Raw genomic sequence first — 19,455 nt, forward strand, 5'->3', positions numbered from 1 at the left:
GAACATTCATATCGATCATAGGTCGATCGCGCTGCTATGAGTTTAGTACAAAGTTAGTAAAATATGGAGCTGTCAAATCATATGTCGTCTCTGACATTTCTTTTGCTAGGAACGTAGGGCTGGCACTAATCACTGGACATCTTCCCTTTTTGACTATCAGGATACACACTGCCCCTACAAATTGTTTCAACTGTTTCCTATAGGCAGGGAGCCAGTCGTATACATTTACCAGAACGCAGAAATTTGGGCGGCAGTTTTCTTTCCTTTTCTTTTTTGCGCCTCATCAACGCATGCCATATAAGGAAGGGTAGGTTACTTTTTGGCACGTCGGCTACATGCCGGCGCGCTACCACATCGGTTTTCCACCATTTTCTCCTCCATAATGCAAGTTATACCCCTGCTCGCTTCTTTTCGGTGTCCAGCCAGGTCGACCAGGCAAGCCCCGGTGTTGCTTAGAACTCGGGCGTGGCGTCGGGGCTGTTTACAGTTGTATGCGCAACACATCGATGCAGACCTACAAACCGGTCGCATCCGTGTGTGGTTTGCTGCGAACTTGCTGCAGCACCAATACACGTACAAGTTGCCTGGAATGAAGTGATGCTGTCGTATGTTGCTACTAAGCGGGCAAAAAGTAGCATGCCCAAACTACGAGTGCAATTCGTTTATGGCGAGTTTTGAAAATAAAAGATGACCGATAAACTTTGCGCTGTGTTGCCAAGGGCGTTAGCAGGGTGATAACTTGGTACCACTATACCCGAGACTCATGATATTCTACTTTTAACAAGAAGGTGCCTGATGTGTTATCTAGAGTGCTTCGTGCAGTAAAATATTGTGTAACATTTTTTCAACAATCATTGTTAACTATCTACTGCCCACTGGATAGCCAAAGTGATCTCTATTTTTAAAGATGGCAACCGACATTGGCCTGAAGACTACCGCTCTACTTCGTTAATATGAATTTGTTGCAAGCTTCTTGAGACACATCATCGTCTCTCATATATAGTCATCTTGAGACAAATAACTTCTTTTATTATAACCAACATCGTTTCAGGAAAGGGTTGTTGGTGATACTCAAACTACTAAAATTCATTTAGGATTTAAACTATGACAGGAATAACAAACACATCGACTGTATTTTTCTTGACTATGGGAAAGTATAATAGATGAAGTAACTGTCTTGACTCTTTAACGTTAACTTGGATTCATAATTTCTGGTCTCGTCGGCAGCAGTTTACTGCTGTAAATAACTTCAATTCCTCTCTATTAGATATAACATCGGGCGTACCCTAAGGTAGTGTGCTCAGACCTCTAGTTTTTTTTTAATTTATATTAATGATTTGCCCGGTAACATCTTTTCCTCCATTCGACTAATCGTGGATGACTGCGTAATTTATTGAACTATTAACATCCATGGTGATCATCTAGCTTAGCAAATGGACCTTCACCATATACAACAATGGTGTAGCCGTTGTCAAATGACACTGAACACATCTAATTGAAGCGTTATTTCTTTCAGCCGCACGAGATCCGTCTTTAATATCGCGTACGCAATTTGTTCCGCTGAAATTCCGCAGAAGTCTAGTTATAAATGACATTCATATTTCTTCCAATCTTTCCAGGCACCCTAATGTTGATAAGATATGCGCTAATGCTAATAACACGTTAGGATTTTTTGCGTCGGCCCATTTGCTTTCTTCTACATCGACAATTCGAAAACCGGCCTGCCAAACATTTGTACACCCACAGCTTGGATACGATTCATCAATCTGGACTCATCAGAAGTATTTATTAGATAAGTTGGAATCCATCCAGAATCGCGCTGGCCGTTTTATAACAAGCAATTACAATCGTCAATTCAGCATTAGTCAAATTAACCGCGATATTATGCTTGTGGACTTGGATTCGATCCCACCATTCAGTTGTTTTTCCATGCCTTTTTTCACAAGTACTTTTAGAACTTGCGGTCTGGTGGTATCTCGCTTGAAATTCCTTCTCGCACATCTAGTCAAATTATAATTATTCTCAGTTTCAGGCGCGCTTTTGACCACACTCAGTCTTTCAACAATTCTGCGTTGCCATGTGTCATTGCTATATGGAATAATCTTCAAAGTGATTCTGCGTCGCTAAGTGATTCTGTTAAATTTTGCGAACAATTGCAATTTCATATGTCAATTTTGTTTTGTATAACGATATTCATTCTATTTTGCTCGTTCCTTTTTATGCCTTCATTGTTGTTATTGTAACTGCCATGGGGGCATGTAGGGTGATATAAATAAATAAATAATAAATAAATAAATAAATAAGTAATCGATAAATAAATAAATTAGTCTATAAAACTAGAAGTGCACATACGGCAAGCATAGGTGCAAAAAATATAACTTGATAATCAAGCGACCAATGCAGCAGTTCGGCTCAACTTGGCACCGTTGCTGCTGCTACCACCCTGTGAGACGAACGCAAATGTTGGCAATTCCTGCATGAACGCGTACTGCTTGTCCCATGCTTAACTCCATTTTCGACTTCTCGCACTAAGGTGTTTGGGACAAAATACCTCGATATATTGGCCACAGCAAGTTCAGCACTGGTTGCTGAGCTACGCTGCATTACACTCGCTAGTAACCGCGTGGTGTTCGCATCCCGCTTTTTGCTGGTATTTCAGTTGATGATGATGGTGCATTTTGGAAAACGGACACTCTTCAGGGAAAGTATGGCCTTTGCGCTAAAAATGTGCACGAGGGGGTATCGGAACACATTATAGCTCTTTTCTCTGGGCCTGTGCCGTTTTGAGGAAGGTTGGAGGAGTGAATGTGTGCACAAGAAAACACGAACGTGTTTGGTTGAGAACCGTGCCGTTCGTGCGCAATCGGTATTCTCCTGTTTTCTCTGGTATAAGAACTCTCTAGCTTTGTCGTATTTGTACCACGTTCTGGACGGATCCGCGTACGGAGTCTCGTAATATGTATGACACATTCGTTCAATCAATATAGTTCAATGGTTCAATATGCAGCAGTATCAGATGGTACTACTGAACGGGCTTGGTTTCGCATGGCCCGCTATGAGATTGATGCCCTTTCAAAATTCTTTCGCCGCTTGCAGACTCGCTGAAGTGGCAGAATGAGTCGGCCTACTATGTCTGTCCTGCTTCCAGTCAGCGATAAAGTTTATAGTAGATTTCGCGTGAGACTTTCGTGATAAACAGGAAAGTTACCTTATTAAACCTTGTATTTTATATTATCATTATATTGAGAGTTGTGATAGAACTAGAAGTAGGGAAGAAAGAAAAGTAATATGAAGAAAAATGGAGGTGAAGGTCCGGTAGCATCATTCCAATTTTTCTCCAGCGAACCCCCCACGAAGTCGCCTACGGATTATGAACGCATACATTGCGGCTACACGTTATGAACGCATATGTATACATTGCGCGCTGCCAGCCATTGTGCAGACTTTGCTGGAGCTTATCATTCAACATAATTTAGGCTGACAATATGCGCCCGCGCACATCCTGGGCCTGAAGACTAGACTGCGTCATCTGCGGTGTTTTCATCTTCCTTATTCCCGTGGCCCCGCGTCCTGACTGGTAGTCGGGGAACGCATTACACTAATTTCCCGAAAGAACGCCTTTTGCATGCGGGCGTCGGTGCCCCAGTGATTGCTGTGATCACCATGCTGTTCACCTAACAGAAAACACGAACGCCGGCCCCCCAGTGGTTTTGCCTTTCATTTCATTTTATGACCACACTGTTCGCAGATGCAATCAGCGCAGATTCTGTCCTTTCTCCTGGTGCAGACTCGGTGACTGGTCAGTGCCAGTCGCTGATAAACTATCGCCACATCATCAATCCTATCTCTACTCGGCGCGCGTAAGTGCAACGGGAAATGTGTGTGGTAGTGGATTTGTGCATTCCACCATTCTTGGAGTCCGCTTTTGGTTTGAACGTTCGTGCCATGCTACGAAAAGTGAGACAAAATTTCTGGCGTGGTTCAAGGAAGGGAGAAGACAACAGCAGGACCCTCTGAAGCGGGGCGCCTCGCTGAGAGATGGCAAGCCGCCCTCCTCGCGCGGCACCCGAAGACCAGGAGTGGGCCATCCAGCGGGCCAGGGCCATTGCCGAGGGTCTTGGAAGATTTTCCTCGGGCGATGGACCCCTGGCAGCCTAGCCCCGGGCACCAACAGCAATAACCGTTGGACAAATAAAGTTTATTCCTATCCTATCCTTCATGACAATGGTGCCGAAAGCGTTATGATTCCCGAGAGTTATGTGTCAATGCCATGTTGCCCGTAAGATCGTTCAGTCAAATGTTTATAGAAGCTCTAAGAAATCATCTATGGGACAGTTACGTTCCCTGAAGCTGCGATAGATGATGCAACATAACCTCACCGCTGTCCTACAGACTGTAAGAATTTTCCGTTGCGCGGGTGAATCTTGCAGTACAAATAACTCTCTCTCGAACTGGCTTGCAAGAATATGTACGTCTGCCCGTGTTTCCCGAAGTTAAGGCTTGCATTAACCATAAACAGAGCAAAACGCACTTAAAAGTATTTCTCACACATACGTTTGTTAGCAGCTCATTAGATTTATTTATTTATTTATTTATTTATTTATTTATTTATTTATTTATTTATTTATTTATTTATTTATTTATTTATTTATTTATTTATTTATTTATTTATTTATTTATTTATTTATTTATTTATTTATTTATTTCAATACCTCCAATGTTCGAAGGTGTTACAGAAGGGAGGGCTGAAAGAGAAAAAAAAAAGTCATAAACGGCTAACTTACGTGTAAGAGAGATGGAGTAGCGGACGTCACCCTTGATGCATACCTCTCCTCTACACACATTCAATAAAAAGAAAACAGAAATAAAGGCGGTTAGTACATACAACAATATTCAATGGCAGATTTAAATACGGAACCGCTGAGAATGATGACGATGAAGGCCAGCGAGTGAATTACTCATGAATACGCACGGAATGTACATCTATCGAGTATATAAAATAGAAAAACGTACACCTTATTGACAGACAAGACAGAAGAGCAGAGAAAAAAAGAAGGAAAGTCATGGAGGTAAGCCAATACGCATGGTTGGCTGGCAATTGTATATGGCCGCTTCGTGCAAGCAGGAGTGCATCATTTTGGTTGTAGGGAGAAATAAGCATTATTAATGTCATTGATAATTCATTGGCAACTTAGACATCTAGTTTCAAAGATGAACGCGACCGCCAATTCATCCTTATATTATTTTGATTTTCATTCTCGCTGATCTGCCCAGAGTGTACGTGCTCTGATCTGCCGTTCAGGCAACCTGCAAATGGTGGCTTTCATACTCACGATTGTGGTCATCCTGGCTCAGAAGTGTCGCCAAAGAGTAACGGAGGGCTGAAGAGCGGGAAGTGAAGAGATGGGGCGTAGCGTGGCTGGCCTAGGGTTCGCTCATCATTTGCTCCAATGTCGTGCATGAAGGAGGTCAGGTATTAGCCGTCATCATCTACGTACAATCAATCAATCAGTCAATCAACAATCAACCAGTCAATCAATCAATCAATCAATCAATTACTGGTTTATTTAACGTGTCCAGGGGCAACACTAAGGTTTGAGTGCTGGCGCACGCACAGATAAGAAAACTACAGGAAAATGTACGTCAAAAAAGACCACAATGAATACAAAGTACAATAATGAAAAAAGAAGGTACATACAATAATGCGCAAGGTGAATGCAAAAAAAAAAAAAAGTGAGGAGAAAGGCAGTTCAACAATGTGTGAAAATATGAAACAACAACGCAAAGCTCGGAAAAGAACAATGACAGTGAGTAATGAAAAATATTGAGATCATGAAAATAAGAGTTATAAAGACTCGGTATTCTGTGGATTGCTGAATGTTGATGACAGGCAGGAATGTGGGAAGGTTTATGTTCTCTGGTGGTCTTGCGCGCAATAATAATAATAATAATAATAATAATAATAATAATAATAATAATAATAATAATAATAATAATAATAATAATAATAATAATAGGCAGCCATGTTTCCATTGCTGGAAGAATGAGGACTAGAAAGGGGGCATTGACCATATTATTTAAATGTGGCGTGCGCTGTTTCCTTCTTGTCATTTTACCTGACGCATGTCTGACACTTTAGGAAAAGCGTTACTATTGCGAATATTACATCATGTGTGTGTGTTTCAAGTTTATTGTACAGTAGGTCATACCATAAGCGTCGCACTTTTTTTTTTTTTTGCTCTGTGTATGTATGGGCCATTGGTATTGTACTGTTTCCTTTTTTTTGTTGTTGTTGTTTTATTATTTCCCGCTCGGGGTGAAGCCATGTCAGGTCTAAGGTCCTTTACCCTTACATCGGCTTTCTATGAAGAAACAGAAATAAAAATATGCTCTTTCCGCCTAGAAGTGATTCCTTACTGCTTCTGCTGGCGTCAGCCTCGCCGATTGTTTGGCCCGAAATGTTCCTATCTGAGCACCTCCTTCTCTACATCTCCGTTGGCTCCCGCTTCTACCCTTAGCTACCTACTGCGTTACTACCTATGCCAGCACACTGTCTGTTCTTCGCAGCAGGGCCTGGATTGACAAAGGAGTTCGCAATCAACAACGTCTCATAACAAGGTGCGCAGGCCAACCGTGATGGCGAACGAGATGATGACGAAAGCACTGGTTGGGGATAAACAGTTCTTGCGAATCAAGCTTTTTCCGAATCCAGCCCGATGACCCATACAGGCCCGCCTGTTTTCTTTCGTTCTTGAGTTGAGGCCTCTAATGGAGCTTTTTTTTTTTTCTCCTCTTATCCGAGTTCATCGTTATGTACTTGTACTGCCTTCCTTTCCATTGTGCCAGGGGCCGGTGTTCTAGCCTGCTAACGGTGATAGCACCTGTATGACGAGCTCCTCAACCCCATTGCATTTCTTGAAGTTATTCCCCAGTGTAGGGTAGCAACCCGAACGCTCGTCTGGTTGACCTCCCTGCCTTTGCTCTTCTTGGTCTCTCTCTCTCTTTTGAAGTTAATATCACAAGATAAAGAAGACCTCGGTGTACTGAAACGTCAGCACGATCTACTCCTTGTATCGTGATAAAAATTATTACACACATACTTACAGAAAGACACAATTTTTGCTGGAACACGAGTATTACCGTCACAACGAATCCACACAAAACCCTACAGCTTATTCAAGCGACCAAACGCTTGTGTGTTAGCGGGGGGGGGGGGGGGGGGGGGGGCGCTGCAAGCTCAGCAATAGAGCAGTAGCAGCTACACATAAAACCGCGGACGGCTAATTGTGGAGGCGGATGGCGCAGCCTGATTAATGTGTTTTCGAGGTTAGTCTTTCCCGGAATCGTACTAAATTTATACGCACATGAGCTGAAGGCGTGTTTATCTGTACTGCCAGTCTTAGAGGAAAAAGAAATTTTAGGAATTTGTATATTTCTTAAATTTCTAATTCTTACACTTAACGAATGCGCGGCTTTAACCGAGAATATTATTACTGAGAACAACGATGACAAGGAAGATATGAGCGTTACGATGCAGATATTTAGGCAATGGGCAAGAAGAGGGATATATACACAATTTGTCACGAATGCGGCTCAGTTGAGTAAAATAAAACTAGGCGAGAAAGATCCTCCGCGATGAATGGCACATTGTCGGAAAAGTGTGTTTGCCACCATTCCGGTCGCCGAAACTTCCCAGCTCCCGATTCTCTTTTAGCCTCCATGTATGAAAGAACGAAACCTGCGGATGCTACTTCTACATCTTCAGTCGAAAGACGCAAACGGACGATGATACAGAAACAAGACGACACACACAGTTATGTGACGTATGCACGATACAGCGAGCTACCAAATTAAGAAAGTCATCTGTGCTTAAGCATAGTTCGCAACTAGCCAATCTCACGGGCGCCACATACCCACGAAAATGAGAGCCAAGGTGCTGTCTGCTTGTAAAATGTTGCAATGTTTAGAAAGCACTACGAAACCGGGCCCAGATCAATGTGACAAAAGTGCGGCCAGATAAGTGGGTCGTCAACCAAGTGGCAAAACACATTCCTTTAATCTTGACAATATATTTTGCGACGTTTTAAATAGGTGTGAGGTGGTTGCGGTAAAAATTGCTGTTTGTTGGCTTTCCTGGTTTTTTGTTTTTTGTTTTCTTTGTGTTTGATGGACATGGCCCGTACCTTATTTAGTCGGGCGGCCGAGTCAGCACGCACTGAGTGACAAGATAAGTATTCCGGAGGGTAATAGATATGTGCCTTTAATCCACCATCTTTCTCGTAACACTGTTTTAGCGGTGTCTTTACTACGCCGGCTCTTAGGACAACATAGCACTCGTATTGGGCATAGTATTGCTCTAGTAAACTTGAAAGGTAGCTTCTCATCTTCAATTTCTTCTGAAGAAAAGCTGCGACGACTCCCATCAGCAAAAGGGAACTTCACGCGATAATAGCTATACCTACAGATTGCCTGCGACATATTTCTCGACACATCCAATTACGGCCGTAGCAATTATCTGCCTCATGTCCACGAGCTTCCATCACAACGCAATATCGAATCGCGACGGCGCGATCAGTTTAGATTCTTATAGCACATGCTTAATGCGGGAAACGGATTGGGAGGCGTCACGTTGGCGCCCTTCGCCCAATTTTGCTCCTGTTTGTTATGAGTGGCAGCGCTGGCCCGCGGCTCTCTTAAAGCGCTTGCACGTGTTCTCCTTCGGTCGCCCGGCGGCAGCTCCGAGATGTTGACAGTTGCGACGAAGCTTATCGCCGTCGCCACCCGTCGTCGGCCGTCTAGCCTGGTCGTGTACAGAGGCGCGCAGAGGCAACACTCCATCTGGAGGCGCAGGATTCGCAGGTTGGTCACCGTCGAGGACTTTTTCAGCGTCAGTCAACGTTGTGGGTTGTGTAGTAAGCGGTAGAATACGGATACACTGTGCTGTGGCTACGACGACATGTTGTTGCCAAATACCGACCGATTGCCTCGAGACACACTCGGTTTATTGTATTTTCACTGCGGTATCTAAAAGCAGATAGATATACACAGCTCATTACGGCACTCGATCGTCATCGGAGTCGGTGAAAAGTCTCGTTTCGCAGGCTTCTGTATCGGCCGCAATGTACTTCCTGCAGGAGTGAGCGATCGCGGAATAATATACATTGCTGAGTTTTCACACCCATGTATACCAGCTGCTTCAAACTGGAAGAGCCGAAATATTTAAGGACAGCATGGTTTAGATAATAACGTCTTTTTTCTTTCTTCTTTTTTTTTTTTGCTAACGCATTACTGACAATGGCAGACATTAGTCAATGTTTGATAAACACATAAGAAGCAGGTCTTTAATGCCGCTAATTAACTTCATCATTAATTATTTTGGGCACACATTGCAATTGCGCAGTCGAAGTGGAGTAGTGTTCAAGTCACGTGCACGTATCAGGAATCTAGAGGCTGGTACCGTTTTTGTAGTATCCTTTCTTAAATACGCGGAGAAATGTACTGACGCTCCAGTTAATATTATCGCAAGAATGCTTTCTCGCGCAATGCGAGATGTACCTTAGTGAAAAACCAATGTCTGTGCGACGGAGTTCAAGGACGAACATCTCTAAACTCATGCAAAGGACTTCTAGCAAACCAGAATATTTTCGGGTTAACCTCCCTGCCTTTGCCACCCCGTTTCTCTCTCTCTCCCTACAACCTGACACATGCCTCGAGCACTGATCGGCTTCAAGTTCTCGATTGAGAGATGTGTTGTAAAGGAATTATATAGAACGCCTTCGTAAATTTAACTATCAGTGATTATCGCATTTACTGACGTCCGCTGCAGTGTCTTGAAAAGAATGCTTGACTCTTCCAATTCGAAGCAGGTGGCCACCTATACTGGACACAAGTGTGGTTGACGATCAGTGAACCTTTACGTGCATATGATACGCATTACATGTCAAGAGAGAGATGGAAACAGATTCATTAAACTCCACATTAAGTTTCGGTGTTCGCTAAGCTCGCGCTTTCTACATACCGTTTGTTTTTATGATGATGATTTATTGGCATCCCCTTTGAAACTGGGCGGTCAGAAATAGTCACCTAGCCTGCTTGATTTAACAAGGTGTGCTGTACATGTTTTTCATTCTAGCATTTTTGTATACATCTCCTTAATCTCTTTTTTGTTCTTCCTCAAAACTTCTTCATCTACCTCCTACCGCTACCAATGTCTGTAACGGATCCGGTCGTATCAATCTCTTCCCTGTTTTTCTTCCACCAATACTCTTAACGTCTCTTGCTTATCTTGACTGCTGACCGGTTGACGCTTCCACGCACTTTAAATCCAAGCGTTTCTGGAAGTTGTACGTTACCTAAGGGTCTCATTGGGGTGAATACTTTGGCATTACATTAAGATGTGCTCTGTGGCCTCCAGATTTTTGCTGCAGCATGCACATGCCTCATGTTGCGAATATTTTTTCCGGTATGTTTTTGTCCTTAGGCAAGCAGCTCGAGCCTGAACTAGCAAGGCACTGCCCTTTGTGTTATCGCACAGACTTTTCCTTCCAATTTATTCCTCCCATTCTTATAAATCTCCGTGGTCTTTTTTGTTTCCATTAGGATAGTGCATATAGGACCGCCACTATAGCTATTGCTGACCTGTATTTAGTTTCTCTACCGACTTGTTTGTTTTCCTCTCTCTCTCTCTCTCTCTCTCTCTCTGCAGTAAATACCACTGAAGAAAGAAGGGCAACTTGTGGCTGGGCCGATAAGCTCGCGGTTCAAAACTTACTGCCGTGGTTTTATCCCTCCGGCCCGGGACAGGCTTTTCTTCTTCGTGCCTGCCCTCGGTGGTAGATACATTTCTCGCCAGTTGCGCGAACTAGAGAAATTTATCCAACAATGCTAATATATGTATATAAGCTTGAATTTACCATTGAATACGACTCATTCCCCCCCCCCCCCCCCTGAAAATTGTTTCTGAGTAAGGAAACTTATATGATTATACACGTGTCCAACCTTTCAGACTGTTTCTTCTTTTTTATTTCGAAGAAACTCAGCATTTGTGTATTTTTATGTAGTAAACACCCTTACAACAATTCCCCTAGAGGCCGCTGTAGGTACATGTATAAATAAAACAAACTAGTGAGACTCACTCGCACGCAATGCTAATGATCCGTTTCTGTCCAAGATTCAAAGCCACTGCTTGTCTTCTATCATTTGGATGTTCGAGCCATGTTCCCTCTGCGGCACGTATAGAAGCTGAGTGCCGGCGTTCCGTATTGAAGGCGGTTATCAATTTGTCTATCCAATCGATGGCCCTCCGATGGAAGTGTACAGCGTTTAAGTCACGCTTTCATACTTTGTCGCAGCAACGTTCCATATTACTCGAGAAGTAATTGTCTTCAATTTCGCGCTAAAGAATTCCTTGCTACGCTCTAAGTTTCATTGCCTGAGCGAGACAGCCACTATATTTGCTTCTCGCTGCAATCACCGGCTTGCTATATACAGGGTGTCCCAGCTATCACGCAGCACGATTTAAAAAAATAGCAACGGCGTTACGCGAAGCACACTTACTGCGTATTGTTTCCAGTACAGTGTAGTAGCCGCCAGTAATATTTTCGGTACTGATATTTAATTAATTAATTTTAATTAATTATCTAACTCGAGAAGTACTGTCATGATTATTAAAGTGTTAATGGGACGTTTGTAGGCAGCCATGTGGGGCATCTAACTGTGGTATTTTCAGCGCCGTAATAACTGCGTACTCATTTTTTCCAAGTGATAAAGAAACCCCGCGAAATGTAAAAAAATACCAGGTGACTATGCTCCAACCCGCATAATAAAGCAGCGCCCTCGAACAAGCTCCCTCTGAGTTAGCCAGAATGAAATGAACGAAAGAAAGAAAGAAGAAATCGTGACCGGAGTTTGTGCTTTACCCCGACCAAAGGAGCACATCACGTTTGGTGTTAGTTGGAAACGAGCTGCGATAGCTGTCTTAGCGTAGATAGTGTGCATGGGTGGCTTTTTTTCTGCGCAAGACCTGTAACCGCAGAAGTTGGTCGATGAAATATGCGCGAAGGTTTAAAGGTGTGTTTTGTATCGCCCTAGTCGCCATGTCTTATTCTAATGAACAGAAGGCGAACATGATGCTTGCCTTGGGAGCTGCAAATGGCAACACAAGAAAGGCCGCACAGATTTATCGGTCATGGAAGTGTGGCGGTAGACCCAACGCATCGATAATCATCAGAAATTATGAAAACCTGCGAGAAACCGGCAGCTTTAAGAAACAGCGGCAGAGGACTTCATCTTTGAGTCCTAACATACGCGCGGATGTTCTGGCATTTATGGCCTCAAACCCTCAAGCTAGCATGCGAGACGTGGCCGCCCAGGCACCAATTTTCAAGTCGTCAGTTTGGAGGATTTTAAATGACTCGGCCTTTCACCCGTACCACGTTAACCTGCACCAATGCTTGGAAGCGAGGGACTTGCAGAATCGTCTAGATTTTTCAAATTGGATCCTCACAAAATCCGATGAATCACCGACCTTTCTGAGCAACGTCATCTGGACAGATGAAGCAAATTTTTGCAGAAATGGCCAGGTAAATCTGCACAATGCACACTATTGGAGTGACTCCAATCCACACTGGGTAAAGCGCACTCGGCACCAGTACCAGTGGTCGTTTAATGTGTGGTGTGGAATTTACGACGGTGGTATAATTGGTACCATACTCTTCGATCAGACACTGACTGGACAGCGTTACGTGGACGAAATCCTTGAAGGGACGGTGGATGGGTTTTGCAGCGAAGTCCCGCTGTCACGTCTTCAAGATGGGGCGACAGCACACAGCAGCAGCCGAGCACGAAACTGGCTGAATGCGACTTTTCACACACAATGGATTCGAAGACACGGGCCTGTTCATTGGTCGGCTAGGTCACCTGATCTCTCTCCACTCGATTTCTTTCTGTGGGGTTACGTAAAAGATCGTGTTCACGTGGGTCACTTCCGAGTGTGTTTATTTTACTTTTATTTTTTGCCATGAACCTGTTTTGGAAGCACGTACTCATGAAAAATAACGCCCTCACTTTAATTTTGCTTTGGTCCGAAGCAAGCTTTTGGCGCGAAGTATAGCTGCGCATGCACTCCTTCGATGCGGTGCGAGCACCGGTATTTTGAAATATTCTATGACTATTTCATTGCTTATTGCGTTTCGCCCGTGATCAGAGCATGGCTTCGACCGCGTTATCAAGGACCATTTTTATCAAGTGGCTCACTCAGCCGTGACAGACAGATAGGAAGCGTTCCGTATAATTGACAGGAAGAAATCGCTGCTATGCCGCGAAACTTGCTGTTTCGGATCCATCCATATACCATTGTCAAGGTGATGCGTTGTCTCTTGGGCGGTGCGACAGGCAAAAGCCGTTGCTTTCAATCAGCTTACTTGAGGGCGCTGCTTTATGATGCGGGTGGGAGCGTCGTGACGTGGTATTTTTTATATTTCGCGGGGTTTCTTTATCACTTGGAAAAAATGAGTACTCAATTAGTACGGCGCTGAAAATACCGCAGTTAGATGCCCCACGTGGTTGCCTACAAACGCCTCATTGACACTTTGATAATTAGGACAGTAATTCTCCAGTTAGATAATTATTAAAATTACTTAATTAAATATCAGTAACGAAAAAATTACTGGTGGCTACTACACTGTACTGGAAACAATACGCACTAGGTTTGCTTCGCGTAACGCCGTTGCTCTTTATTTAAATCGTGCTGCGTGATAGCTGGGACACCCTGTATACCAATTCTCATCAATTTCCTCAAAGCACTTACTTCTTTTTTTTTAAATTGAATGCTACGTTTTGAGCTTTCGCTTACAAACGTGAAAATTTGTGGTTTTACATGTTTTAAATGTTACATGTTTAAACGTACGCGAAGACGTAAAGGTATGAAGCAGGTGCTATTTCCTATACATTTTTCTTTTTGCTGCAACATAAAGAACAGGAAAAGGCAGGGCCGGTACAGACAAGCGCTAACTACCAAATGTTTGTTGACGGTTTGAGGAACATAGCGAAGATGACTTCCGCACGTGGACAATGTACACCGTGAGAACGATTTTATGGTGACGGCTATCTTTCTAGAAAGGAGGTATCTGAAGAATAGAGTGTGATATAAGTCTCAGACCCAATGAGACCCTTTATTTCGTATGTAATACACTCCGCAGTCTAGTCTGGGAATCTTGCGGGAAGTAAGGCTCGCAAGTGTTGCAGTGCCCAGGAAGAGGCGCGCCACCACTTTTTCCTAAGCTATATTAGCGTGCTATCTCAGGCAGTCAGTGATGCACCGTGCCGTCTGTGCAATGCAGAACTTGCCGCCAGCTGAGGGAGATGTCATACATTACACCTTCAGGCGGCGCAATGCTTGAACGGTTTGGAGCGTCTCCTTGGCACCTTCGCTACCGAGCACGAGTGATTCGAGAGTGCAACTGTGCCAGCTCGTTGGAAGCTGAGAAAACAACAGGGGTACCATACCTGGTAGCCACCTTCTTGAGCTGATGGCTCACTCGGCGCGCCTTTGGTTTTCTAGCCTCTATTTGCGTTGAGTTCGTGGTTCCACGCTCAGCGCTGATATTTAGCTTCTGAAGCAGGAACTCAATCACTGCATTCAAGACCGACTAAAGGAAGCCGGCTTTTAGAAGCCTGCTCATGTGACTGCGAAACTGGCCTGGATCATATGCGTGCATAATTTGCGCAGCGCCCCTTCTAAACAAAGCAAAGCAATGTTCCGATAAACAGTCTTCGAGTGTCCCGAGTTATAGGGCAAGATCTCCTTTATTTATTTATTTTTCCCACGAAAAACGTATCCACAGCAAATGTCGATCATCCGCAAACGTACGCTAACAGCGTGGGGAAAAATAGTGAGATGTATTTTCCTACACGCTGTAAAACATGCTTATGAGAGCCTTGCTTTGCACAAGTCAAGATTCTCGGCTGAAGCACGGACCAAACTTCGAGGGAACTAATCGAAGTGTTTTACATGCGACGTAAAGGATCTGATGGTGCTTGTCATACTTCTGGTCTGTCACACTGTGTTCTTCAGAGGTGTCCTTTTTTGAAAGACAGCTGTCATATAAAATCGCGTTCACATTGTTACCGTTGTGTGTTGCACATATGCGGAAGTCTTCATTGCTTTGTGCCTCAAAGCGTCATTGAACAGGTGGTAGTCGGCGACTTCCTGCTTGTACTCTTTTTTTTCATGTCCTTTACGTCGCGCCATGCAGAATAGTGTACAGGAAACCTGTATACATCAACTTGCCCGAGAACAAGTTCCTCTGCAAGTAGAATTGTTATCGTGTTATAGTAGAGTGCTCACATAGTGTCGCCAATAATAGCCCAGCCAGACGGACAAGCTTAATGACACTTGGAGGGAGTGCACTGCACCTCGCTGAGTGTCACTTTGGCAACAGGGTGCTAGACGGCAAAACGAAGTGTTATTCGGGATTGATACCTAAATTGTCACTAACTTCTGATGTTTTGCATGCCAAAATCCCGATATGATTATGAGGTGGACGCAGGCGCGCAGGTAACGCCTCGGTCTCGCCGCTACGAACGTCTGCAACAACTGTGGTCAAGTGGAGATCCTCAAGCACTTGCTCCTGCGGTGCAGTGCTTTGAAGGCAACTCCGGAGCTGCTACTGACGGCCTGCCGGCCGACAGCGCCCAGGTGCTATTGTGGCCACGCGGTGCCCCTCGCGCGTGAAAGGCAGCTCACACTGTGTGACTTCCTCGAGCAGTCGGCCCTCGCCACACGGCTACTTCACGTGACTCAAAAGTGCCGGGGTGCCGTGACCGTATGACAAACTTTCTCAAGGAAGTCGCCGCACAAGCGAACTTTGGATATTTGCTACTTAGTCGCTGTGTTGTACACATCTAAATAGTTCTCGTTTACTCTTTCCCTGTCCTTTTACACCCTCCTTCACTGCTGAACGCGATTCAGGTGTCAACAGACTGCGCTAGACAGTTACCGCGGTCAGCAGCAATTGTTCCTGCTATTCTTTTTGCTTTATTTGTGTAATTATATAAATAAACAACCAATTACTACTACTACTACGTCGTAGTGGAGAACTCCGGATTAATTTCGGGGAGCTAGGTTTCTTGAACGTGCCGGGATTGATCATGATGATGATATATGAATCCATTGGGCTTGATGATTCTCCGCATTTAGAGTTTTAGGAAAAGTTGCTGAATCGTGGAGAAAACATTTCGTATATACAAGAATCTTTGCAATAAAAAGTAGAAATACTATAATCTCGTTAACACTTGTATTCGCTTTGAGCCAATACAAACAAGGAACATATCCAAAATCCAGCCCACGAAAAGGACGTAATCCCTGGACGGTTTGACTATAGTACACTATAGTTTGAGGGATGCTGAAAATAAACGTTTCAAATCTGCTTTCTCTTCACTGATGTCCCGAGGACGCTCATAACATTTTAAGTAACAAAAAAGTGGCCTTAAATTAGTGCCGACTTTGCATTGAGTATTTGCTTATTTATCCCTGAGGCACTGCTATCGAGGCTACACACTTCAGCTCAGCGAAATTAGTTCGCCGAACACACTTGCTGGAAACTGCACTGCCCAGCAAGTGTCACTACACCTTTCCGTCTGACAGCCTGCCAATGACACTAACGGAGAAGTGCACTCGCTCAAAGTGACACTAAATTTGCCCGTCTGACTAAGCCATAACACGACGAAACCCTGGGTAACGCTAGTCTACTCACGTGAAAAAGTACTATAGGCCTCTTTATCCGCCATTACTCAACGCATCCTGTATGTGCAAAAAAAAATTGAAGCCGTGGAAGTGGTCGATTCAAGGAGGGCTTGTCCAATCTTTCGCTCGGCCGCTGCTCGACAAAACATAACGCTGAACGAACTTCTATTAAGCTCGGCTAAAAGTGCAGCGACGAATGACTATTAACCTGTTAATGACCACTAATGATGATTAAATAAACCCTTTAATGACAGCACACATAAATACCCGAAAACATTTTTTTATTTGTATGTGTAAAAGACACAGAGAATAGGCACAATCAACCAAAAGAAATGAATATATATATTTTTTTTGCGTATAACTTTTTCAGCAATAGGGGGGGAACCCCAGGCAGAAAACTGGAAGTGGGCTTCGCCGCAAGCCACCTAAGGCTTCATTTGGAATTCGTATGGACAGCTCCCGTCATATGTGAACCATATATGTACATTTCATGTGCTTTACGTCCCATTGGTGGCACCACTGCAGCTGGATATCTTGCATCGGCCTGTCTCCTCTGGCCTTACTTTCAAGAGACAGTGAGTCGCGTGCCACACTTCTTCTTCCTCGTCCAGTGTTCGTGCTCTAAAGCAGCAAATGACGCTTGCTGTCTGTCATCCAGTGCTGACCGAAGACATTTAGCGAGAAACTTCGTACTCAATGCCAAAAATAGGCAAGAAAAAAAAAGTCTTTTTCTGGTAGGTTGCTTGTAGGCAACACTCGTCAATAAAGAGTTAAGGAAAACTCAGATGGATGACGGGACGAATCTTGCTTGCAGAACGAAGTGGAATGACGAAAGAACAAAACGGAAGAACTTTTTTCATTTGCTTGAATCGCTGTCAACGTTGCACGGTTCGTCGGCTCAGGATCAGCGAGACGCGCCGAGTGAGAAACGACCACTTGCTTAAGAAATTAAATAAAGTAAAAATAGACGACACTTGGCATTTTCCATGTCTGCTCATTAAACTGCTCCTAACTATGTGTAGAAGCTTACATGGGTATACACGAGCTCAGGCTGAAATACAAACGAAAAAAAAAAATAAGGAAGAGATTAGGAGGTTTTAGAAACTTCTCTAAAGACAGTCTCAGTCGCCGAGAAAATTGCCTCCTCTGAAACAACAAAATTTATTTCTTCTTTTACTTCTTCTCTTCATTTCTTCTGCTTTGTTTTACGTGGAATTCATATATTAAACCATAACGACCGTGAGAAGCAATATTGGAAGCAAAGTTCGCTTCCACTGTTCCGACGTGCCCTCGCGGCGACCACGTCAGAGCCGAAAACTTCATTTCTCCCGAAACTGTGAGCGATATTTTCTGCATAAATTTCTAGACCATGGCCTTCATTTTTTAAAGTTTAGCGGCGCATTTTCTTGGCCCTTGAATTTTGTACAGTATTGCTCTACATTGCGGTCCGGGGCGTATTGTTTTTTTTTTTTTTTTTTTTTTTGACATACCTAGAATGGGGAAAGCGAGGGTGGTAAATATTCCACCTAAAAGTTCCAGCTTTCCAGGATTGAAAAGCGTTATTATCCATTTACGCGTACCAAAGAAGGAGGACAGATTTGTACCACGTCACGGTGTTATTATCGTTCGTTTTAATTAGTCAAACATGCTTTATCTTGGATTTAGGCGCAAAGCGAAAAAAGGGAACCATGGTTCATTTGCGCTGCTAATTGACGTTCATGCGCAACATCATACTCAAAGAGCGAGCAATCGGTACTGCCTGTCGCGCAGCGTGCGATACAAGCAAGGGGGGGAGGTATTCTGTCTAGTGGGCATGTCTATTTCGTCTGCTGCTCAAGTGCTGATTTTTAATTTCATCGCTTTCCCATTCACACAGGGTGCGGGAACCCGGAAAGAAATTGCGCCGTGGCTAATTGTCTGCATAGAAAACTCCGGCCGATCTCCGTGTTTTTGCGCCTGTCTATTTGCCTCGTGCGTTCTTTTGTTGCCTTTGTCTCGTGATACTGCTGTGCAGAAAAGTAAAACAGAGAAGGCAGCAGACCTCTCTGTATGGGTGATGCAGAGAAGGAGGTCGGGCGATACAGCAGTCGCATGCACATGCGCGCCGCCATCCGTGCGGCTGCGCTCACGCGTGCAGTGGCAACATGGTAGCCATACAAATATCTGAACTAGAACCACTGACCCGTCGCTATCGCGTTTGATGCCAGATATGGGCCGAAATTTAGTGTCGGTGCCTTTTCCGATGCGATTCTTTTTTGCGCTTTTCGCACTTCGTCAGTGGTCAGAGCAACGCGCCGCCCGCGTTATCACTGAGATTGGCCGGCCGTGAACAGCGGATGATACGAGCGGCATAGAATCGAGTGGAAGGCATCGCTACAAAATCGCGGCCACAGTTTTCATCACCCCGATCATGTCGGTGCAGCAATGTATCGGAAAAACTATGCAGTTGTGCCAGTTTGTGCGTGACGAGAGAAGTGAAACCAGCGAGATACGCGAGCACGCAAGAACGAAAGATCAGATTTTTTTTCTTAGATATCGTTGTCTTCCCCTTAGGAATTTTGTCTTTCGCAAACTTTATTTCCTTGAAAGAAGTGCATTCGTAACTCGACCGTCTGCGATTTTTGAGCACCAGTTTCATTTTGCGGCCTTTCGTTGTTATCAAGTGTATACAGTCGAGCGCCTCTACAACGAACGCTTCTACAAGGAGATGA

General features: G+C 44.1%; 1 protein-coding gene across 1 annotated transcript in view; it reads left to right on the forward strand.

Moving 5' to 3' along the window:
• The window catches only part of LOC119433582 (uncharacterized), a 328,885-nt gene that overhangs the window by 25,334 nt on the left and 284,096 nt on the right, over positions 1 to 19,455 (forward strand). The window lies entirely within an intron of this gene.

Source organism: Dermacentor silvarum, chromosome 1 (assembly GCF_013339745.2).
Source record: "Dermacentor silvarum isolate Dsil-2018 chromosome 1, BIME_Dsil_1.4, whole genome shotgun sequence".
Lineage (NCBI taxonomy): Eukaryota > Metazoa > Arthropoda > Arachnida > Ixodida > Ixodidae > Dermacentor > Dermacentor silvarum.